We start from the raw sequence: 21,092 nt of genomic DNA on the forward strand, positions 1-21,092 counted from the left end.
ATTTTGCATTACCCCTTTATCTATGCTTGGAATGTACAATTTATGCACTACCCCTTTATCTATGCTTGGAATGTACAATTTATCCAGCCTACTTTATAATTTACTTTAACATCTATGAACTTTAATGTAACACTACTTTGTATTTCTCACTCCGGAAATAGCAATTGCCATTACGGCATAATGTAAGCCACATTGAGCCTGCAAAAAGGTGGGGAAATGTGGGATACAAATGCAACAAATATATATATAGTAAAAAAGGCCCGTTTCTCACACAAATGAAACGGGTGCTAGCAAAGTTATCATGTAATGGCGATTATGTTTTTAAGGGAACCGTTAGAAGAAATGTTCAGTCATGATAAGTAATAATTGGGAAGGGTGTATAATGAGTAGTATGCTCCAGGGGTATGAGATACGGATTGTTTTATCTGGGTTTTTTTTGTTTGTTTTAATCTTTTTTTTTTTTTGTGATTTTTATTTATAGTATTTTTTAAAAGATAAAGAGTACGCAGACTCCATCCATGTCCAGCATTTCTCCTCTCTTCCCTCCCCTCCATCCATGTGCATCTCTTTCCTTACTTCCCTCCCCTCCATCCATGGAGTGGAGGAGTAGCCTAGTGGTTAGTGCAGTGGACTTTGATCCTGGGGAATTGAGTTCGATTCCCACGGCAGCTCCTTGTGACTGTGGGCAAGTCACTTAACCCTCCATTGCCCCAGATACAAAATAAGTACCTGTATATATGTAAACAGCTTTGAATGTAGTTGCAAAATACCACAGAAAGGCGGTATATCAAGTCCCATTTCCCTTTCCCCTTCCATCCATCCATGTCCAGCAACTCTCCATTCTCCCCTGCCCTCTCCTCCATCCACCCATATCCAGCAAATTTCCTTTCTCCCTTGCCCCCTCCATCCATCCACCCGTATCCAGCAAATTTCCTTTCTCCCTTGCCCCCTCCATTCATCCATCCATGTTCAGCAATTCTCCTCTCTCTCCCCTGCCCTCCCCTCCATCCATGCCCAGGAACTCTCCATTCTCCCTTGCCCTCTCCTCCATCCACCCATATTCAGCAAATTTCCTCTTTTCCCTGCCCCCATTCATCCATCCATGTCCAGCAATTCTCTCTCCCCTTCCCTCCCCTCCATCCATCCATGTCCAGCAATTCTCCTCTCTCCCCTCCCCTCCATCCATATCCAGTAATTCTCCTCTCTCCCCTCCCCTGCCCTCCCCTCCATCCATCCATGTCCAGCAATTCTCCTCTCTCCCCTCCCCTGCCCTCCCCTCCATCCATCCATGTCCAGCAATTCTCCTCTCTCCCCCCCTGCCCTCCCTCAGCTCCCTGACAGCCCTCCTGTCCTCTCTGTTCTTTACCCCCCCCCCCCGCGTGTTTAACCCTTTTACTTTCAGGCGCAGTGAAGAGGACAACACAGCTTCTCCCTTCCCTCACAGAGTGTCCCGCCCTCGTGGAAACAGGAAATGTATCATCACAGAAGATGGGACACTGTGAGGAAAGGGAAAAGCTGGAGGTGAGCCCGCTGTGTTGTCCTCTTCACTGCAGTCGCTGCACCTGAAAGTAAAAGGGATAAAAGGGGGGGAGGAACAGAGAGGAGGACTGTTGATCAGGGAGCTGAGGGCGGGAAGGAGCGGAGGGACCGTCCGAGAGCTGCCTGGCTGCAGCACTGCTGCACCAGGCAGCCCTGCATTTGGGGGGGCAGCAGCCAGGGGAAGGTCACGGTTGGGCTGGGGAGACTTAGCCTCCCCAAGCTTCTTATACGGGGCGCCTATGACTGTCCTCCCATCCCATCCATGTCCATCAATTCTCCTCTGCCCTGCCCTCCCCTTCCCTTCCTCTCTCCCTCCCCTCAATGTCCTGCGATTCTCTCCTCCTGACATCTCGCCTCCAGCGTTCCCTTCCCCCTCATTGTTCCACCCTCTGACATCATTATGTTTTGACGCAAGGGCGGGGCAATGAGTGGGAATGGATGTTACGAACCCAGGCATCCAGACATAGAATGTTGGAGGTGCAAATTATTATATAGGATATACAGAGGTTCAACCATGCTATCCTGTATAGCCTCTCCCCCCTCTCAAATAAGGTATCCTGTTGGAGTCATTTTGTTGGAGCCTCAGCCCCCCCCCCCCCTTTCCCATTCCTGAGAGGGGCCCTTGAGTGCCTTGCCCAGAAGCAAGTGACAACAACTTTGAAAAAAACAGACAGGAAAATTAGAGCAGCAAAGTGCTTTCAAGCAATTGGGTGAGTTTGTTGGGTCTCTGGAGGAGGGGACCATTATTACAGTGTGAGTGCAGAGGAAAACCATGACTGAGAGAGAACACCAGTGAGGCCACGCGGAACATGGCTTCACGGGTAATGGCTGGTGCTGTTCAGCCTGGGATGTTGCCTACCTACCAATGCCATTGCTATAATGAGGAGTGGTGGGAAGGCCTTGGTGTGGTACCAGGCATTGTTATGGGAGTTAGAGAGCCTGAGTGGTACAGAAATAGTCCGCAGCGGGCAGCTTGCTGGGGTCAAAAGTCTGGTAGGAACTGCCAGCATTTTAAACCTGGATTCAGTGAGAAAAGCTCAGGAGGAGAGTCTGGTGATTCCGAGTCCTGTAGAACTCCCAGATATCACGGCTTGGAGCAGCAGTCAGGAGAACGCTGAAGAGGCAGCAAGAGGTTTTACCTCAAAATATATTCTGTTTATACAGTGGGTCTTCTATCTAAAGAAGGGCCTGAGGGCATGGGGAATGGTTGTGGGCCTTGGACTCCTCTTAAGGAAGGGTCTAACAGAAACTAAGAGATATTGTCTTTTGGCAGACTAGGAGAATGACAGGGAGTGCCTGGAGCCAGAGGTTCATTTGACTCTTGGGAAGAGTCCATGGAGCCCCAGGTGGAGTTTGAAGAAGATGTCATGGATGAGAGAGAAGCACTCCCTGGAGAAAACACTTCAATCATTTGCATTTTTCATTGAGAAGACTTGTCCTTCTTTATCACCCAGTTGCTGATGGTACCAACCAGAGCCTTCCTAATGCATAAAGATATTTATGATATGGGCACAGCAGAGTGGCAGATCCCAGATTCAGGTCTAAGGCTTTACCCACTCCCAGGGGAAGAAAAGGACTCCCGAACGTGGGCACAGTGGTGTACAGTGATGAAAAAGACCGCAGGTTGGAGATGCTGAAGCAGTCCTTTGATGTGGTGGCTCTGGCTTGTTTTAGATATGCTGAAAACCTACCAGAGAGTTCTCTGATAGAGCCTTTGCAGAAGGTTTTGGAAGTGGTGCAGCTTCAAATGGGTACAGCTTACTTGGCAGACACCCTGTATTACCTAATTAGAGCCTTGGCTAAGATTATAGTTCTACTTGTGTCCACCCAGCATTTTCTGTGGCTTAGGAATTGTTCAATGGTTATGGCCTCAAAAATCTGCCTCAGCAAGGTACCCTTCAAAAGCAAACAGCTCTTTAGAAAAGACTTGAGTAGCTTGTGAAAGACCTAGGGAAACCTAAGGTCCCTACATTGGTGGAGGATCATCCCAGAGCACTGAACTTGTCTCAAACAGCCAGGGGAGGCTTTAAGGATGTGAGACAATACCGACCAGGAAGAGTGGTTTCCAGCACAATAAACTCTGGTCCAGTGGGCAGTCCTTTCATGGTATTCAAAAAGGTAGTTGGAGACCAGCTCTAGGGGCACTGGGGGTTGCCTAATAAATACAATGAGGAATCAAGGACTGTGACAAAGACCATAATTAGTCCACCTGGGCTGAGGGACTAAGAACACCAGCAAGCAAAGAAATCCATCAAACACATTGCTGAACTTGCAGAGGTCTTTATTCTTAGCACCTGGAACACTCAGGATGAAAAAGAGAATGAGCTTTTCAGCAGCAGTTCAAAACACAGGTTTCTTAAAAGGGTTTCAGTTATTACAAGATATCCAGGTCATGTCCTCCTCTCCTGGAGTTAGAACTCAAAAACAGGCAACATAAGTCAGGAATTTGATGTAAATTAGTTTGGAGGTCTCATTCACTGGCTTTTCCAAATAGTCCCTGGTGGTTAAATTCTCTTTCTTAAGTGTCATTCTGTCTGCAACTTAACACTCACTCTCTGAATCCAGTCATGTAGCCAGACTCTATCTCTTCAAGTACATCCAAACAGGAGTTCTTTTAACGTTTACAAGGCTGGCTGGCATTTAGAGTATTGTAGCACAGCTCTGCAGCTCAGGATAGTCAAAAGATTTACAACAAAACTAACTATCCTTCTCCCCATGGCTGTTACACTTAAAAGCAGAAACAATTCACCTGGCTTCTCTCAGGTTTCCAACTTACTCTTCTATCAACATTGTCAGTATTCCAGTCCTTTCTGCCTGGTTCCATTCTTATTTCTCCCAGCAGAACATGAGGCTATCAGAGTCCAAAGTCTGAGCATTTCATTCCTTAGCAGTGAGCTTGGGCAGCTGAGGAAGCCCCTCTTCTCCCCCTTCTGTCTCCTGGGATAAAGTTTATATTGCCCTCTGGAAAACTATGCCCTCCCCTTCCCTTGACTCTGATTGAATTACTGGCATCCCTGGGCAGAGTAATGACTCTAGCTTTCTAAAGCACAAGGATCATGCTGATCCCACTGCTTCTCTAGGATCAGAAGTCTATATCCCTCAAACCCCACATATATGCTGGTAAAGCTTCCTCTGCTTTTCATTTCTTCTCATCTGGGATTTTCCTGGCATTTGAAAAGTCCCTCATGGAGGGATTTTTCCCCTTTACGATCTTCATGCCCAAACACCTGCTGTGGCTCTGGACCCCTTCTATATGACAGAGCCCACTCTCTGGTTCATCTACTAGGAGGGACCGGAGATGGACCCAGATATCTTTGGATCAAGGGGTTCTTGAAGTGATCCATGAAGGAGTGCCCTGGATTTTGCTCAGCCTGTCCCACACCTTTCTAGAATGTTCCTGCAAGTCTCCTGCCAACGTGGCAACAGTCATGTCAGTGCTAGGCAGATTGCTACAGCTCAAGGCCATAGTCCCAGTTCCTTAGGATTAGGAAGGAATGGGCAGATATTCTGTGCACTTCATAGCGCCCAAAAAAAGAAGGCATGTTGTGTTTGATCCTGAACCTCGGTCAGGTGTACAGGGTGTTATGAGCCTCCAGCTTTTGTATGGACACTTTGAGATTTGCCTTAGTGACAATACAGAAATGAGAGTTCCAAGCTTCCCTATACCCCACAGATGTCTACAGTAGCCTAGCCAAGTACAGGCTTAGGCTAACCCATTTAAGGATCATACTTACCCACAATTACAGCATCCTTGCAAGTGATGGTTTACATGGAAACATACAGACTCTGACCACACAGGTCTCTTTTTCTCTGCACAAATATAACAGCTCTAGGGTGCCCCTATAACCAGCCTCTCCAAAAGAGACAGTGATTACAATTTATAACAAATTACTACTCTACCTATGAAACGTTATTCCGTTATTATACTTCCTCTGTGTATATCCGTATGCTGCATAAGCCAGCATGTTTGAAAATATGTGAGATTAAATTAAAAAATGCTACCAACAATAAAAGAATGACAACGTGGATGCTGATGCCGCTGCAGTAATGCCACTCCACCCCCAGGACACCTACCTCGATCCTTCTTGGCTGCCCTGGTGGTGTAGTGGCCGCTGCAGGGGCAGGAAAGAATCCTACTCTGATTCTTTCCTGCCCTCTACCACTCCTCTGTCTCCCTTTCCTCTTCTGTGCTGTACTGCTCGCTGCTGGCCGGGTTTTCAAAATGGCCGCCAAGGCCTCCAGCAGCAGTCGTGCTGCCGAAGTCTCGGCAGCCAGTTTGAAAACCTGGCAGCAACAGTACAGCACAGAAGAGAAAAGGGAGACAGAGGAGCGGCAGAGGGCAGGAAAGAATCAGAATAGGATTCTTTCCCATCCCTGCAGTGGCCACTACATTGCCCTGCCGCCGGCCCTGTCCACCCCTCCCTCGGTATGCAACTGTCTGCTGCGGCGCATAGTTTGGGGAAATGCTGGATTATAGTTTATGAACATTTTACTATACTGCTTGTACTGAAATCAGAGCAAAACGGTTTACAAATCTAATGTACAACAAGAAAGGAATAGCATAAATTACAGGAAAGAAAAACAAGCACTGCCAAGGGATAATATTTCAGGGTGGACAAATGGGTCAGTGTCAGACAGTCTTAGAAGTCAATCAGAAATACCAAACGCTTCTTTGAATAACTAGGTTTCAGAGCTGCCAAGTTATCCATTCCGAGAGGGAGACTTTTTGGCCGGTCATGGTTTTAAACTTACATCCCAAAGCAGTGTAGTATTTGTAGTCCATGGTTCTATTCATTTAAATCAGTGCTGCAGATCCAGTAATGCAGCAGGATGAGGTTGACAGAAATCCAGGACTGGCCAGTCTCCCTCCTGGAATGGGTAACTTGGCAGCTCTAAGGTTTTAAGGTCAGCCTTAAAACCTTTAAATGACAAGTTAGCATGAAGAAAAAGGGGTAGGTTGTTCCAGGTAAAAGGAGCCAGAAAATAAAAAGCCGTACATCGGGTAATGGACTGCTTTTGGATTTGGCGTTACAAGACCGTGGTCATTAAGACCATAAGTCTCTATTAGGACAGTAAGGTATAGTAAGGCTGGGCAAGTAATCAGGGATCCCAGTCCGGAATGCTGTATAGATGAGTAAGCAACTTTATAAACAATCCTTTGTTCTACAGGCAGCCAATGGTGGATTTTAAGCAAATGAGTTATATGATCGGAATGGTGGGCACGACAAAGAAGTCTAATAGCAGCGTTCTGAATTGTTTGGAGCTTTTTCAAGGAATACCGGGGCAAACCTGCGTATACAATATTGCAATAGTCAAGTCTGGATATAATAAATGAGAGTATTAAAGTGTAAAAGTCATTATGACTGAAGAGATGTTGAATACTATGCAACTGGCAAAAGGCATAGAAACAAGATTTTATCAAATTAGAAATTTGTGGAGAAAATGATAAAGCGGAATCCCAAATAATTCCAAGGTAGCGGAAGGTTGAGACTTGACTTGTTATAGAATCAAAAAGCTTCACTGTGGATCCAAGATGGCACTCTGAATGGACGCACCTGAGTTTGCTCCGAGAGGACTGTCAGGCCTTTGCTTCCTTCGTGGCCTTCGACCTATCGACAACGATGGGAAAGCGAAGGGGAAAGGTGAAGGAGTATCTCTCAGCTCCCGGAACCTCGTCGATGTTGAAGCAAATGACTTTGCAGTTTTCTAAGTCGCAACCAGGACCTCTGAGTACTTCGACTCCTTCTGCAGCTGTCGACGCATTGACGTCGATAGAGAGCGGAGACGGGGCTTCCTTGAGCCCCATGGAACGCATGGCACCACGACAACCGGGGAGTGAGTTATTTGCAGCAGCCTAAACAGCGACGGACACCGGAGGGGTGAAACCGGAGCTGCTAGAGGGAAGGTCTACAGCGAATACAAGCGGGACCCAGGCTCAGGCGACTTTTGTACAATTGGCCTCAAAGTTTTGCCTCAAGATATTGTCTTTAAACTCTCTCGTAGCGAGGCCCCGCCACACTCCCCCTTACCAACTAGTGGTATAACTAAACCGGCCATTGTGACGCTTGAGTCATTGTGGGATATGGTATACAACACAAATTCCTCTATGCAAAATATGATAAAAGAAAATACTAATGATATAAAAACACTTTCAGAAGCAGTTCTGATACAGGCACAAGTGACTGCGCAGCAATCCGCTAAAATTGAAAATGTGGATACTAAGATTCAAGAAATGGGGACTTCAGAAACTGCTTTGGTTAAAGATAACAATTTTCTACATAAGCGTTTGGAATACCTGGAGAACCAGTCTAGAAGACTTAACCTTAGGTTTCTTAATTTCCCCAAGTCTCCTTTAATTCCTCCTTTTGGAGATGGTCAAAAAATATATGATTGAAATACTAGGAATGAACAAAGATTCATTACCTCCCATCACACGAGCCTATTACATCTGGAATTCTAAGGGTATGCCAGGAAAAACCCCTGGGTTGGGTGAAAAAATGAACCTTACTTCTTTCCTGGAAAGTTCGATGGATGTTATTACTCATAGGACTACTGCGTTGGTCACTTTTGTGTTGGAGCCAGATCGGACACTTAGAAAGATTGTTTATGGGCTCAAAAGTCAGAATTTTTCCTGATCTCTCTAGGCCAACACAGATGCGATGCAGGGCCTTTTTGGAACTGCGCCCCAGAGTTGAGGCTATGGGAGCAAATTATGTATTACGTTTTCCTTGTATTTGTAATATAGTGCTTGAGGGTAAGCAGTTTCAATTTATGGACCCTAAACAGCTTAAAGATTTCTTAGAAGCTAGAGTTGAAGTGAATGTTGTATGTCTCCCTAAAGAGCAGGCTGGAGTTTGAATACAGAGGTAGCAACTGTGAATTTTCTTATAATTTCCTTTTAATCAGGTCTTTTTGAAACTTGGAACCAGTTTTAATTGTGGATGGAAAAGTTGCTGTTTTTATTTCCTTTAAAAATTGTTTCAAATTTTTGTTAAATTGAATTCTGATTACATAATCACATTGTTTTGTGAAATATTATAAAAGTACTAATCAAGAAACATTAAAAAAAAAAGCTTCACTGTAATAGTAGGTTGCAACATTATTATTATTATTAACATTTGTATAGTGCAACCAGACGCACGCAGCGCTGAACACCTGACATAGAGAGACAGTCCCTGCTCAATAGAGCTTACAATCTAAGAATAATACGGACAGACAAGACAATTAAGGGTGAGGGAAGTACTGGGTGAGAGGGAACAAGGGGAGGCAATTGAGTAGTAGCTAGGAGACAAAAGCAGTGGTGAAAATGTGGGTTTTCAGCATAGATTTGAAAGCAGGTAGAGATGGAGCTAGACGTACATGCTCAGGAAGTCTATTCCAGGCATAAGGTGCCGCAAGGGAAAAGGAACGAAGCCTGGAGTTAGCAGTGGAGGAGAAGGGGTACGACAAGAGAGATTTGTCCAGTGAGCGGAGTTCACGGGGAGGAATGTAGGGAGAGAGGAGAGGTAATGGGGAGCTGCAGAATGGATGCATTTAAAGATCAGTAAGAGAAGTTTGAATTGTATGCAGAAGCGGACAGGGAGCCAGTGAAGTGACTTGAAGAGTGGGCTAGTGTGGGTATAACGATTTTGGCGGAAAATAAGTCGTGCTGCAGAATTCTGGACATGCTGGAGAGGAGAGAGATGGCTGAGAGGAAGACCAGTGAGAAGTAAATTGCAATAATCCAAACGAGAGGTGACAAGGGTGTGGACAAGGGTTCTAGTAGCGTATTCAGAAAGGAAGGGGCGGATTTTGCTAATGTTGTAGATAAAGAAACGACAGGTTTTGGCGATCTGTTGACTATGCGCAGAGAAGAAGAGAGAGGAATCAAAGATGACTCCAAGGTTACGAGCCGAGGAGACAGGGAGGATGTGAGAGCCATTAACAGAGATAGAGAAAGGGGTAAGAGTGGAGATGGATTTAGGGGGGAAAATGAGAAGTCCAGTTTTGGTCATGTTTAGCTTCAGATGGCATTGAGACATCCAAGCAGCAATGTCAGACAAGCAGGATGAAATTTTGTCCTGGATTACGGTTGAGATTTTAGGGGTGGAGATGTAGATCTGAGAGTCATCTGCATAAAGATGGTATTGAAAGCCATGAGATGAAATCAGGGTACCAAGAGATGATGTATAGATGGAGAAAAGGAGGGGTCCATGGACAGAACCCTGGGGGACCCCAACTGAAAGCGGGATGGAAGTTGAAGAGGAACCGCCAGAGTGAACACTGAAAGTGTGAAGTGAGAGGTAAGAGGAGAACCAGGAAAGAACAGGGCCCTGGAATCCAATCGAGGATAGCGTATCAAGGAGTATGGTGTGATCAACAGTGTCGAAAGCAGCAGATAGGTCAAGAAGGATAAGGATAGAATAGAGACCTCTGGATTTAGCCATAGCAACATAGTGTCAATGACCCAGCAGGCAACAGTTTTTTTTTGTTTTTTTTTTATTTTATTAGGATTTATTTACTGCCTTTTCTTTTTTAAATATTTTTATTGAGTTTTTCAAAAATACAGCAAACAAAAGAAGAAAAATAGGAAAGAAAACAACTTGTACTATACAATACAATGATATACATCAAGCTGAGTTCAAACATTAGGCAATATAGCTAGACTGCTGATAAAAGAAAGAGATCTAAGGTTTTCCATTTCTGAGTACCATGCTTGGGCCCAGGTGTAATATTTAAGGACAGTTGCACATATTTTTTGTACAATAGGACCCAATTCCACCAAAGAATAACATTAACTGGAGAATTATCTTTCCAGTGTGATATTATTAATTTCAACGCAATAGAGACTAAGAAGTCAAATAACAGTTTATCACTCTCTGAATATATAAATTCGGTGCAAGTGGACTTCCAGATTATATACTTTGGTAGAAAAGAATCTTGAAACCCCAAAACTCTTTGTAACTTATCCCAAACATCTGTCCAAAACAATACTAGATTAGGACGTTCTAGCAAAAGATGCATAAGAGTTCCTGTGGTTTGTTTGCATGACCAACAAAAATCGCAGTTAGAAGATCCAGACAGTTTGCTCTTTCTAGGCGTCCAAAGGGCCCTGTGGTACATAAAAAAAAGAGAGATTGTGATATTGTTGCCGACAGGGACGCCCTTGGGCCCCTGGACCATACACGAGACCATTGAGCATCTGACAAGGAGTCCTGAAGATCCATTTCCCATACATGTTGCGTAGAGGACCGCGGAGCAGGAGTAGTAGACCTCATAGTTTTGTAAAACAATGAGGCTTTGGGCTACATCCTGCACCGATTGGTAATGAAGTGAGTGATTAGCCATATCAGCGGTGACACAATTTAAATTCCACTTTTTAGAGGTAAGTACCACTGTAACAATTGAGAGTAAGGGACGTGAAACTCAGCCTGCAGCTGAGCAAATGTTTTGAAAACGCCATCTGTTATCAGTTGATTCAGGAACCAAATATCACACTTCTGCCAGATAGACCAATTTATGATTTTCTTGTCGATCAGTAGTTGTTTATTATGCCATAGAACCATATTTGAGGGGAAAACAGCAGGTTTCGGCAGAGACTTTGCCAGTGCCTTAAAAGCTGTAGTTGTTGCAATTAAAACTGATCTATTGCTTGGGAGTAAACTCCTGCAACTTTTAGAGCCCATTTCCGCCAATATCTGTAGTGGATAATGGTGAGATAAGGACCTTTCCACGGATAACCATGAAGGAGTGTAGAAGGAGAACTCCTGTAAAAACCACTCAGACCCTTTAGACAGAATAAAGGAGGTGTGATATGTAGCGAAGTCTAGAAAATTGACTCCGCCCTTCTGTTTAGGCAATTTTAATGTGCGAATCGAGATTCGGGGAGGTTTGGATTTCCATAAAAAGTGCGTCAGAAGCCTATCAATTTTCTTAAAGAAACTAACTGGAAATGGAACTGGAAGCATACAACACATAGTTGATTCTAGGAGCCAAGTCATTTTGATAGTATCCAGTCTGCCCCACCAACTAAGGGACAAAGGAGACCATTTAGAAACTGATTCTTGCGTGAAATTTAAGATTAATTCAGTATTTCTGCTGATGGTGTCTTGCAAAGTCCTCCCCAAATAAATACCCAAATATTTGATGAATGACGTTTGTGCTCTAAAAGGGAAAACACTCAAGTCTTGAATTGTTATATCACCGTGCAATGGAGGGCACTCAGTTTTATCCCAGTTTATCCGATATCCCGAGATGGTACAGAATGAAGATATCAGAGATAGTATACATGGTAGGCTGGTATACAACAGCAAGTCATCCGCATATAAGGACAGTTTAACAATACTTGACTTCATTTGAAATCCTGTTATGTGTGGATCTTCTCTAATCACAATTGCCAACGGTTCCATTGCTAAGTTAAAGAGCAATGGAGACAAAGGGCAACCCTGCCGGGTTCCTCTAGACACCGAAAAGAAAGGAGTAGACTTATTGTTAACAAAGACACATGTTTTAGGATGTTGGTACAACAATTTCACCATATTTAGGAATGCCGGGCCAATACCAAAGCACTCCATGATCAGGAACAAATATCGCCATTCCACTCTATCAAATGCCTTTTCAGCATCCAAGGCAAGGGCTACCAGTTGGTCTGCACTTTGATTAGCTACCGGAAGAATATTACAAAATAATTTGGCATTGTCACGGGTGGATCTATTGAGCATAAATCCACACTGGTCTGGATGGATAATTCCTGATAGCACTTTGGATAGCCGAAGAGCCAGCATCTTTTTTTTCTTTTTTTTTTTTCTTTTATTTATAAATTTCACATTTTACAAGCATAAAACTTGTTAAAAGAAAAATGATTTTAGAGGTTACAAATTTTTCAAGAAAAATTATTTTCACCATAATTATTCCTCTAATCAATACAAGTCCACATTAAGGGAGTTCAAAATGGATATAAATGAATTAAAGTAAACAGGCAATTATCATAAGAAAAAGAGTGAAAAGACGACTCTAACCGCTATTTATAATACTATTGAACATTAATACTAGTAGGAAAATTAATTCCAACTGTCCTTCTAGATGTTATGAAATTCTCAAGTTGAACAGGATCAAAAAACGTAAATTTCTCGGTTTGGTAGGTGACTAAACATTTGCAAGGGAATTTAAGGAAAAAAGATGCCCCCAAAGTAAGCACTTCTCCTTTCTTCTGTAGAAATTTCTTCCGGCGTAGCTGTGTTTCCCTTGATACATCCGGAAAGATGCTGATCTTTAAGCCTTTGAAAAGTTTTGCTGAATTTTTATAGAATAGTCTTAGTATCCAAGTTTTATCCGGAGATAAAACTACCGTTACTATCAAGGTAGCAGGTATTACTTGTTCAGTGTCCGAAAGTTCTAATATAGCTGATACATCCAAAGGTTGATTTTCTAATTGTTGTAAATTTTTTGATGGAATATAAAATACTTGTGCCAAAGGGGGGATATCCTCTTCTTTTATTTGAAGAATTTCTTTAAAGTATAATTTTAACATCTCTTTAGGAGCCATAGTATTTAAATAAGGAAAATTTAAAAAGCGAAGATTATTGCTTCTAGAAAAATTTTCCATTATTTCTGCTTTTCGTCTTAAATTACTCAAATCCTTAATGACTACATTTTGCACTTCCTGTAGTAATTGAATATCTTTAGCTTGTTGTCCCACCTGTGAATTTAAAGATTGTACTTTTTCTTCCAACTTTTCAACATCTTGCTTATCCATCTGCATTTGGGGTACTAGAGCTTTGCCCAAATCCATAATAAGTTTCCAAAGGGATTCAAGAGTCACTTCAGGGGGTTTAGTTTGTGTTAAATCAAATGATAAGGCTCCTACCTCCGTCTGTACGCCTTCTGGTCGGTTTGAGAAAAAACTCTCTTCCGTTGGTGTTCCGTTCAGCCCAGCTTTCTCCTGATCTTTAATCGTCCCCTGCGCTCCTACTACTACATCTCCTTCCGGAGTTCGATTCGGTAGCGCCACCATCAAAGGAGATTGCTCGCGGAACATAGGAGGAGGAGGAGGTGTTCGGGCGTCCGGGCTCAATGAAACTTCCAGCTCATGTGTCTCTCTCAGATCTTCAACTGCTGTGGGAGACAACAGCGAGCCGCCCGTCGGCGTACTAGCGGTTTGGGCCCGCAGTAGGAACGGTTCGATCGTGTTGCTTCGAATCGGGGTTCCAAGTCGTTGGGGGACGATAGCCGCGGCTTTCCCCCTTCTTTTCGGCATTATAAGGTAATTTTAGGGAGAAACTAAAGTTTTTCCCAAGTTCAAAAAGTAAGTTCCTCAGGAGCTAGAAAAGTACGTCTTTCCCTCTCGGCAGCCATTTTGAACCCATATATCAAGAGCCAGCATCTTTGCATAAATCTTGTCTATATTAATTAACAAAATTGGTCTGAAATTGGAAACCCGAGGTTAAATCTCTATCTGGTTTGGGCAGGACAATTATTTTTGCTTCTGTGAATGTGCCGTTCATGTAGTGACTCTTCATAATGCCAGAAAACAGTTCAAATAACAGTGGAGATAGTTCTTTATTAAAGAATTTATAAAATTCTGCCTTAAAGCCATCTGGTCCTGGAGATTTGTTTAATAGTAATTGTTTTATGGCTTGCTCAATCTCTCCTATTGTAAACAGCGAGTCCAAAAGACGAGATTGTTGCGATAATTTAGGAAAGGATAAGTCTTTTAAGAAGGCATTAATGGTATGATCTGAAACAGATAGCTCAGAGATATAACGTGTGATAAAAGCTTTCAAACAACTCTAATATTTTGGTATCAGTTGTAACTATGGAATCGTCGCTTGGGTCTTTGAGAGATACCACCCTCGCTCTGGTCCGTTTACCTCGCAACAAATTAGCCAACATGCTACCGATTTTGTTTTCAGAATAATATTTAGCTCCAAAAATGGTCATTTGATGATAAGAAATCTTAGCTAACATAGAGTTGTAATCCAAGCGGTATTTACTTAAAATCTGGAAAATGTTATATTTGGAGTTAGAAGCATGCTCCAGAGCTCTAATTTTTGCTTCTAAATTCAGTTTTCTAATTTTTGTACCATGCAGCGGCGAAGCTAATAATAATGCCTCTGACGTATGCCTTCAGGGAATCCCACCAATTGCATAGCGAGGTGTCTGTTATCTTATTGAAGAGGCAATACTCTTCAATAAATCTGACAGTAGTTTCTTTAAAGCCTTCTTCATTTACTAATTTTGCATTGAATCTCCAAACCAAAGGAGGCTTTGCAGGCGCTGCCCTTGATAATGATAAACTTATAGGAGCATGGTCCGAGATAGTCGTTGGTAAAATACTTGTAGCAATAGTCTCTGAGACAAGCTTGCTAGATATTAGAAACATATCAATCCTTGAGAATGATTTATGCGGTATCGAATAAAAAGTATAATCTCTAGTGGTGGGATTGAGTGTTCTCCATATATCATAAAGATTTAAGTCCTCCATAATTTTCTGCAGAACTGGTCTACATTTTGAAGATGGAGCTTTGCAGGTAGACTTCCTATCCAGCACAGGATTCAAAGTAACATTAAAGTCCCCTCCAATTAATATAGGGATATGAGATTTAATGTACAAAAGAATCCGCAATTGTTTTAAAGAATTGCGGGTCATCATTGTTTGGAGCATAAATACACCCAAATAAAAATTGCTTGGGACCAAGTGAAACAATAACAGAGGACCATCTGCCTTCTGAATCAGAATTTGAAGAGATAATGGAGAAGGGTACAGAGGATTTAAAAAAAAAAAAATAGCAGTACCATTTTTCTTCCCCACTGCTGGGGAACATGACCCAAGAATATATTTGTGATTCTTCAGTAACTTCACCGAGTGAGAGTCCAAATGGGTTTCTTGAATAAAGAGAACATCTGGTGACAGCTTGACAATATGGGTCCAAAACTTGCTTCTCTTAAATGGATTATTTAGACCCTTTATGTTGAGTGAAAGAAAATTAAGTATGTTGGTCATGCAAACCAGTGAAAGGCTTGGGCAGTGATACAATAAGGTTCAGAAAACTCCTTGCCACCTGCCTGAAGAATACACAAGAAAAACTCAGCTTTTGGAAAGACAACAAGGTGTGTACATAAACTAAAATTAGAAAAATTAAGTAAACAACTGCAATAATATAAACAGACAACTTAGTAATTGCCATCACGAGCCTAACTCGCAGCCATAGAGCGAGCTACAGCTTCCCTTTAGATAAACAGAATAGAACACTGTATTCTATGAGACTAACATCAGAACCACATAACTTTAAAGATTAAATAATGTTTAACAGTCTAAGAGGCAGATATAGACCTCCTAACCGTGACATCCATAGGTGAAAAACCTTGCTGATCCAAGTAATCCACCAGGGCATCCAGGTCTTCAAAAGATTTTGTGGCGTTGTTGATTGTGATCTTCATCATCGCCAGAAAGAACAAACCATATCTGGCTCCTATGGTTCTCAAAAGTGGCCGCATTGCTAGGAATCTTTTCCTTCTGGCGATGGTATTTTTTTGCAAATCGGCCACCATGAGTACTGAATGCCCTTCATACTTTAAAGGTGGTTTTGCTTTTGCAAGCTGCAGAATCTGGTATGCTTGCTGGTATCTTAATAAGCGGGCCACTATCGGGCGTGGTTTCTGAGCTCCCTGCAGCAGGAACGATGGTGCTCTATGAACTCGTTCAAATTCCAGGGGCGGTGAAAATGTTGTGTGAAGTACTTTTGGGATCCAGGACGTCAGAAAGTGAGAGAGATCTTGCCCTTCGCATTTTTCCAGTATACCCAGTATTTTAATATTGTTCCTCCGGGATCTGTTATTTAGATCTTCGAGCTCTCTATCGAGCCGCTGAAGCCTCCGGGCCAGCTTTGGGATTTCAGACAGTTGATCGGCCTGAGCATTCAAATGGCTTTCTGTCTGTTCGATTCGATGCGTGTGCAAAGTTTGCTGCTGTTTAATGTTAATAATTTCCTCCTTCAGATCAGCCAGTGTCTCAGCATTGTCTTTAATTAAGTCCTTTACCTAGAGCAGCTCCGCTAGCAAGGTTGGAAGGGAAACTTCTTCAGGGTGGTTGTTTTTACTCTTAATCGGCGATGGCAACTCGTGTTTCGACCGTTTTAAACTCTGGGCAGAGTAATGAACCACGACTTCATTCTCATGAGATCTTGAAGCCATATCTTGGGGTTTTGACACCAAAACACAAGGTCTGATGAGATGTTATGGAAAATATAAGGCAGTGGGAAGCCGAGCTCAAACCCTAAGTGGCCATCTTGTATTGCGCTCGCGCTGGGCAGCAGGCAACAGCTTTGTCTTTATTATGGACTAATCTATGTTCTTTTAACAAACTATCCACTTTATTAAGACATGTCTGAAGCAGGCATGTTAGGAGAAAAGGGATTGGTTTGGGTAAATAAGAAGGATGTCATCGGCATAAAAATAAGCGGAAATTCCAAAAGACTGAGCGGCACTTGTATGCCGCTCAGTTTACCTACGTCAGTTTACCTACGTCAGAGGAGGGCGGGCCCAGGAAGAAAGAAGGGACGTCTGAGGAGGCCTTCTGACTCGCCGATCAGCTGTTCTTGCCCGTGCAGCAGAGGTGACAGGCGCTGCACGGGCCGGTAAGGCAAAGGGGGGGGGGGTCGTTGGACGGGGGCGCGGCAGCCACGACCAAGGGGGGGGGCAGCGGGGGCGGGGCACGGGACCGGAGCATGGCAGGAGGCGGAGCTAGTGTGGGAGAATACAGGAAGAGAGGAGGGCCGGCCCGGGGCTGCTAAAATTGGAGATTTTTCGTGCCGGGGGGGGGGGGGCAAGGCGTCCATACAGGACGCTCATGACGAGTGCCTTTGCCCCCTCCCGATCCTTTTTTTTTTTTTTTCTTTTTTGGTGCTGAGGGAGAGGGGAGCAGCGGCGACCTGGGGCATCAATAAAGGACGCCCCTGACGCATTTTCGTCCCCCCCCCCCCCCAGTTATTTTTTTTATTGGATTTTGTTAACTTCTAGCAGACAGACAGCCCTAATGAGAGGTACAGACTCTCGTTAGATTTCACGGTGTTCTCCTGCGTTAAACGAATCGGAAAAGGTTAGTGCATGTCATTTCAATGGGATTTGTAGAAGAATTACTCATCTGCATTCAGTTTTCGTTAGCTGCTACTGTCGTCGGAAAATAGGCTTTAGTGCATGGAAAGGATAGGAAATTCTTCCTTGAGGGCTCATTTAACGATGAAAAACGTTTAGTGCATCTAGGCCTCAGTTGTCAGTGTGCTTGGTAACCTTTTACAGTCAACAACAGATGGTTTGAAAATCTGAAAGCACTTAACTTCAATAGCCTATGGCTCTTTATCAGCAAGCACTTAGCTTTATTAGTCTAGCGTTAAAGACCCAGCATGTAGCTCTTTGTTCTGTACCGTTTGTTTTGTTCCGTTTCACTCTCAAACGGCTTCCTCAGGAACTCTACTAATTGCTGGTACAATTTCGTTCAGTCATGGACCTAAGTTTCTCAAAGCCGATATTCAGCACTGATCGGTTAAGTTGAAACCGGCCAAAGATATACCAGCTATTAGGCCACCAAACTTAGCCGGTGGTGCACTGAATGTTCACGGATGGTTGGCTATATCACATGATTTAGTTGATTATCTGCTAGACGCTAACTGGCAACATTCAGCGGGAGATAGCCAGCAATATCCCACTAAATATTGCCGGATAGCCAGCTAAGTTCCATTTAACCGGCCAGGAGCTGTTCCTGGCTGGTTAAATGCTTTTAAATATCAGGGGAAAGAAAGAAAATTAGCAAGTAAGATCTAATTTCTCCTTCTGGCTAAACTGGTGTATAAACTCCAACACCATTTTGAAATATAGGCAAGCAGGGTTTCACATTCAGATAATTTTATTGGCATGACAATTTTGCACGTGTGGACAATGTTTTACAGTAACTGACCAATAGCACACAGCAGTCAGTTTATAGGCTGCTGACAACTGCTAGTCCTGTGTAATGGTTAGGCCGACCCTGTCTGCAGCACTGGGATTGGCAATCATCCAGCTGGATCCTGTGTGGCTCTGGAATTCTTTTCCTGAAGTTGCTTATGAAGAGGAGTCAGATACATGCAGGAGCAGCTGTGCTGTACTACTTCCCTCTACTACCAACGCCATGCCCTATGAGGTTACTTTTAAAATGAAAAGGAGGAAATATATATATTTTTTTGCTAAATAAATAGTAAAGCTCTGGAACTCGTTGCCAGAGGGTGGTGGTAACAGCAGTTAGCATTCTTTGGGTTTTAAAAAGGTTGGCCAAGTTCCTGGAGGAAAAGTTCATAAACTGCTATTAAGTTAGACACAAGGAAAGCCACTGCTTGTCAGTCTGGATTCAGTGTGGGGCCATGTCCGGGCACTGGCACTGAATATCCAGGTCAGTGCTGAAACCCTGAAGTCAGACCAGTGCCCAGGTAACTTTATAGCTACAGTCAGGACAGCCCTTTTGCTGCTAAGTACCACTCTGCCCCGTCTGCCGAGAGACACAGCTGGGCCTGGGCAGGACCGCTGACAACCCCTCCCACCTGGGCCACTGCGCCACATGTGCCCCTCCTACTCAGGCCGCCACCCCACCTGCCCCCTTACCTTCCTGTGTCTGGCTGCTCCTCCCTCAGTCTGTTGTCTCCTGCTCCTGTATGCCGGGACCGAGATGGTTGCATTAACTCAATAACTCCGAGTTATTGCATTAATGCAATCATCCAGGTCCCGGCACACAGGAGCCTGCAGAAGAGACAGACCCGGGAGCAGGCAGGCAGGAAGAAGTTGCAGGGCTCTCCCCCCCCCCCCCACCCCTTAGAGGCCGGGACTAGGGAATTTTGCCCCCCCCCCCCCCCCCCCCGGCAGCCCTCACAAACCACCCTGGCAGTAATTGGACAGTGGCACAGGACAGGAGTCAGAGGAGATATTCTGTAGCGCTGCCCTGTACCAAACATCTCCAGCCTTCTTAGCCTGGTGTAACACCCTGTCCCACCCCACTAAGTACACTATGATTCATTCTATCAAGATGGCATAAAGCAAGAGGATTAATCCTTCCTGCTAGAAAAGTAAATAGATTTTAAAAATTAGCAGAAAACTAGGACTGAATCAATGGCACATAGCACTTGCCTCTAACCTTACTTAATTGGCAGCAGTACTATAGTTCAGATCACTAATCACAAACAGGAAATAATTCGTCATATGGAGCAGCACAGAGTTTGGTTTTCAATCTGCTAAAACAAAAAGAAGTGGCGTTCGTGAAAGCTAGTCGACAAATGTATTACATTACTTCAAAAAATTGTATATTTTATTATTATTTATTACATTTGTACCCCACGCTTTCCCACACAATGCAGGCTCAATGTGGCTTACATAGTAATTTGAAATACAAAGTTAAGAATAGAATTTTCAATAAAACAGTAGTAAAACAACGTAAAATCGGGCTTAATAGTGTATGATAAGTTGAGCTAGATAATATATGACTAGGATAAAAGAGGGTAGATAGGATAGTGTAATTTGGGAGAAAAGGGGTAAGGAGGAATAAAATTAAGGAGAGATGGAAAGAGAAGGATGGGAGGTTGGTATTTAAGTCAGAACAGAATTGGGAGTGGAGGTTGGCGAGATTAGGGTAGGCATATTATTATTTATTACATTTGTACCCCGTACTTTCCCACACAATGCAGGCTCAATGCACACATTCATGTCAGTCAACAAATGTATTATGTTACTTCAAAAATGGTATATTTTTATTGATCTTAATTTGCACACATTCATGTCTGGCAACAGGACAAATACATTACAGCTTTGTCTCAGTCTAAAACGGTCAGCTGCTCTGGCAAAAAAAAAAAAGAACAAACAAGTCCCACCCATGGCATCTGAGTACAGTAATCAGAAACCGAAAGTCCATGGTTAGAGAAGCAAGAGAGCACTGGATCAGTTTTACAAAGGTAAGGGTTTATAATAATCCTTTTACAGATTAACGTTAATATGGTAACCAGTAGATCTCTTGGGCTGGTAATTAGAGGATAGTCTGTAAAAGCAACTTTATCGCATATTCCCAGCTTCTGCCTTTGAAAAGCTGACTGACATTAAATTCACAGACGTTGTGCACTGAGCTGATCTTGTTATCCAGGGCAAGAAAATGTGAGAACAGAGATATTTACTGATGGTGGAATAGCCCGTGTAATGTGAGAGAATAACAATTACGCAGTCAAGAAAGTGAAAGGGACTCTAGGAGAAATAGGATGTACTTTTCCCAGTAGCAAAGTTTCTTAAATCTTTAAAGTTTGAAACTATGAACAGTTTTCTGACTTGAGTGCATAGGGTTTGTTATTCCTAACACAACCGCAGCATTTCACTTTATGAACTCGGATTATTCTCACAGATTTTCGCACACATTGGGAAAAAAACTGATCTGTTGTGGGACATATATGTCATCTTTGTTTACTAAAATATAAGTGCTGTAAAACAGAGATACGAATTTACTCATTTCAGTCCAACTTGGAAATGTGGGTTATAACATAGAAAAATAAACAGTCACACACCCAGGACATACA

At 43.2% G+C, this 21,092-nt stretch overlaps 1 protein-coding gene across 2 annotated transcripts in view; it reads left to right on the forward strand.

Moving 5' to 3' along the window:
- Positions 1-21,092, forward strand: part of LOC115456639 (apolipoprotein L4-like) — a 92,204-nt gene that overhangs the window by 786 nt on the left and 70,326 nt on the right. Inside the window, exon 2 of one of the 2 annotated variants that reach the window (XM_030185859.1) lies at positions 20,323-20,483. The exons of the other annotated variant lie outside the window; for it this stretch is intronic. The gene's annotated coding sequence lies outside the window, so the exon portion shown is untranslated. The remainder of the gene's footprint in view (positions 1-20,322; positions 20,484-21,092) is intronic. 2 annotated transcript variants of the gene reach the window in all.

The sequence above is a fragment of the Microcaecilia unicolor genome, chromosome 1 (assembly GCF_901765095.1).
Source record: "Microcaecilia unicolor chromosome 1, aMicUni1.1, whole genome shotgun sequence".
Taxonomy (NCBI): domain Eukaryota; kingdom Metazoa; phylum Chordata; class Amphibia; order Gymnophiona; family Siphonopidae; genus Microcaecilia; species Microcaecilia unicolor.